The 3,584-nt window shown below is 30.6% G+C and overlaps 1 long non-coding RNA gene across 1 annotated transcript; it reads right to left on the reverse strand.

Annotated features, from left to right (window-relative positions):
• Positions 1 to 1,187: 1,187 nt before the first annotated feature.
• On the reverse strand, positions 1,188 to 2,754 carry LOC111613975. The gene is made up of 3 exons (XR_002754856.1): positions 2,397 to 2,754; positions 2,229 to 2,318; positions 1,188 to 2,156 (listed from the first exon to the last, which is right to left on the reverse strand). It is a non-coding gene; the product is annotated as an uncharacterized LOC111613975 (long non-coding RNA).
• Between the last annotated feature and the right edge of the window lie 830 nt (positions 2,755 to 3,584).

A 3,584-nucleotide genomic window follows, 5' to 3' on the forward strand; every position in this document is an offset into this window, starting at 1 on the left:
ATCGCACCGTCAGTGCTTTTCTCGACCAATGCCGTCCTCTTTCTTCCTCATTTTATAGCCTCTTTATGTTCCTTAAGCAAACCTGTAAGGATGTCGGTGTGATACCTATATGTGCTAATTGACTATTTTTATCCTCCCGCGTAGATACTTTGTACAACCCTGTTTTTTTCATTGTTATGAACATCTACATCTTCCAAAAGGTTGCCATAATTTTCCAATACTCTATATACAACTACAAATGAAATATACTACAAGGCATATTTACTATGATATCATTTTACATCTCTATTGTCTTTTTACTTGAATGTTATAGTTTACGACATTTATACAACACCTAAATCATTTTACACATACTTCATAATATGTTTATAACTTATAATCATTTCTAAATTTATCCATTAAAACGTTTGTTTCGTCATTGCCATGAATTAAAATATATAAACAATGTTTAGTAAAATTTAATTGTGAAAATACCCAATAATTAAATATTGAAAATCCAGTTATAAATGAACTTAAAAGTGTGCACACTTTTCACAATTATGTAAAGAGCTAACCCAAATTTTCGTAATAATCGAATAATAACGAAATATGCAATGTATTTCCTGATTTTTTTTTTTTTGCAAGTTATTGTGCAGTGTCGTCGAAACCACGTTCATCAGGAAACAGACTTATTTACTAAAAATTGCTCAGCTTTATATTTATTGCATTCCCTTTAGATTGTTTTATTTTAGTGTTTTTCCTCCCTATGACAGTAAGAAGAATTTCTTTACAATCAACGTAGATGCGTATAGGTCACCTGTGAAGTGAAAGACGAGGCCCGACATATCTAGAATAAAACATCCTCAGAAATATTCTCGTATTCGAATTCGGAACCGTCAGAATGGTAGAAGACTAACGTCTTAACTAATCTAGCGGCTGTCATATTTGCTTTGTTTTAAAACGAATAGAAATTACATATTCCTTTAAAATAAATTTTGATGGTAAATATCAGGGGTCACCAACCTACTGAACGCGAGGTCAGATCATCCGACCCGCTGCCGCAAATAAACTATAATACAGTATAATTATTTGTATGGCAATATCATATATTAGAGATAAACTTACTATGTAAAAAGTATTAAAATAAGTATAAGTAAAAATGACAAAATTACTTCAGTCTGATTTTTACAGTGAATGTGTCTCTTTAAACCGATCAATTCAGATAAATATATTGTAAAAGTGTATATGTATTCTCTTGAAAATGTGTTAATAGTAATATACTACGTATTATTAATCTGTAAAACGATCATCGTTGCTGCGACGTTATATTGTAGAACATACACATTCTTTAAAAGTTGTAATTATACAAGATTTTATGAACAATTGTTAAAAGTTTACCGTATTAATGTGAAAATGTATTTGAAGTGTTTTTAAATGGCTATATTTTAAACTCTTTCCAACGTTACGTGTTATACACCGTGGTTTTAAAAGACAGAACCTGAGTTTTGAACTGAAGAGGGACTTAAAATACATATAAGTCCAAAATGCATATGTCAAAACAATAAAAAAAGTATCTAGCCTGAAAGCTGTATTGATAGTCTACCGAACTGAATTGATCGAATTAAAGAGACACATCCACAACGAAATAGCAGCTACCATAAGTGATATTCTGATTTTTGCATATGGCAGTAACACAATTTTTAGGAAAATCAGTGAAATAAAAAATTCGGCGAGAATTTGCAAATTTGGATATCACAGCGCCTTTTGTGAAATTATTACATGCAATATAGCTTCTAAGAAAAGTGATTACGAGCTTGCTGCAGCGATCGTGTTTGGGTATTGATAAATAAATATGTTTGTTGTCTTAGTTTTTCGTGTATTCAGTGTACTGTATTGAACAGAGTGGTTATGCGGCCCGCGCTCATCATTCTCTTAGCTATCCGGCCCGCAGAGAAAAAAGTTTAGTAACCCCTGGTACACATAACATTTTTGCTAAATGTAGAAAATTTGCAGATGTTTCTACAATTATATTTGTACATTTACACACGTCATCAATATTCTGATAGATTCCGAATATTGCTTTCGTTGGCAAAATGGAATGAAGTACATTCTGTACGCTTTCTCGTCTTTCCTAATTCGATAAACGCTTTCAAGATAGAATAGAGACTACTCAACATCTGAAAGTTAAAACGAACGAACTATATTAAAAAAAACAATTAAGAAAATACCTTAATGTAAATATATCATACTTTAATCGGAAAATTACGTTTGACTCGAAAAAATCCACCCACAGATATTCCAATCGGAGTTTTCCCGAATCTCTTCATGAAATTCAGCATCTGTTTACGAAACAATTTAGAAAATATTGTATCAAAATATATTTTTAATCTTTAGATGTATATATATAAAAATTTTACCTTCAGTTTGAATACGAGAGAAAATCTCGATGCAAAGAATCTATCGATGTTGTTGAAGTTTCCATAAAGCTAAAATATACATTAATCATTCGTCAAGACATATATAATAGTTTATAATACAGATAATAACGAAGCTTTACCGAAGATGTCAACCTAGACAATCCAAAGGCAATCATCATAAATTCACACATAAAACATGGAATAATGATTACTGCACCAATTTCGAATTCTTTGGGTAAATCGTAAAACACAACTACTGTTATAAGGATACTAAATCCATATAGATTATAACAATACATTATAGCAAACAGCATTTCGAATTTATTGTTAATGATCTGAATGTCTTCCATTAATTCTGTGTATTCTACAATAAAATTTTCAATCGAATCCTTTACATTATTTTTTCCACGAATAATATCGTCGAGTTTTTTTGACAATGTAGTAAATCCATGAAAGAGAATAGAAAAACAATTAAAAAGAAAAAAACATTACATAAACGACCTGACTTATCAATAGAATAAACAACACTGCCATGTCAATATTACAGATTAAGTATTCGATTTCTGTTGCTCTTTCCATCGTCACATATAAAAATAAATCGAGCAGAAGGACTATTAGTATTTGCAAAAGAGCTATAATTGCTAAGAACAATCCATAGCGAAATTCAATCAAAGTGGCTAAATCTTTATCTGTTTCATACGAGTATTTAGTATTTGCAAACTCTAAACTGACTCGCTTGAGATAAGTGAACTGCAAAGTCCAAATTGTTATCATTCCAATGATAAACACCTGCATGATAGGTTTAAAATCAAGAAACATATTAAAAAAATCTCCGCAAATAAATTTATCAGAAAATATCGTCGTGAGGAAAGCAAAATTATTTAGGAGAAGAATATATTCGATCAGATTTGAATATAATTCGAAATGTCTAATTTGGGATTTTTTAGAGTATCGATTCCCGAGTATATTTAATCCCAGAATTTGTGATGCTGCATTTAAGGAAAAGAGGAGAATTATAGTCTCATTCTGTTGACTCTCCATAGTATACGTGATTTTATATCGTTTATTATTGAATATTTTTAAGAAAACTTTTAACTCAGTGGTTTTCAATAGGGGTGCTGCAGCAAACTACGCTGCCACAAAATGTAGTGAAAACTTTTTACCTGTATTACTAAAAGTACGAAAAGT

Source organism: Centruroides sculpturatus, unplaced genomic scaffold (genome assembly GCF_000671375.1).
Source record: "Centruroides sculpturatus isolate CEXI.00-Female unplaced genomic scaffold, Cexi_2.0 scaffold1559, whole genome shotgun sequence".
Lineage (NCBI taxonomy): Eukaryota > Metazoa > Arthropoda > Arachnida > Scorpiones > Buthidae > Centruroides > Centruroides sculpturatus.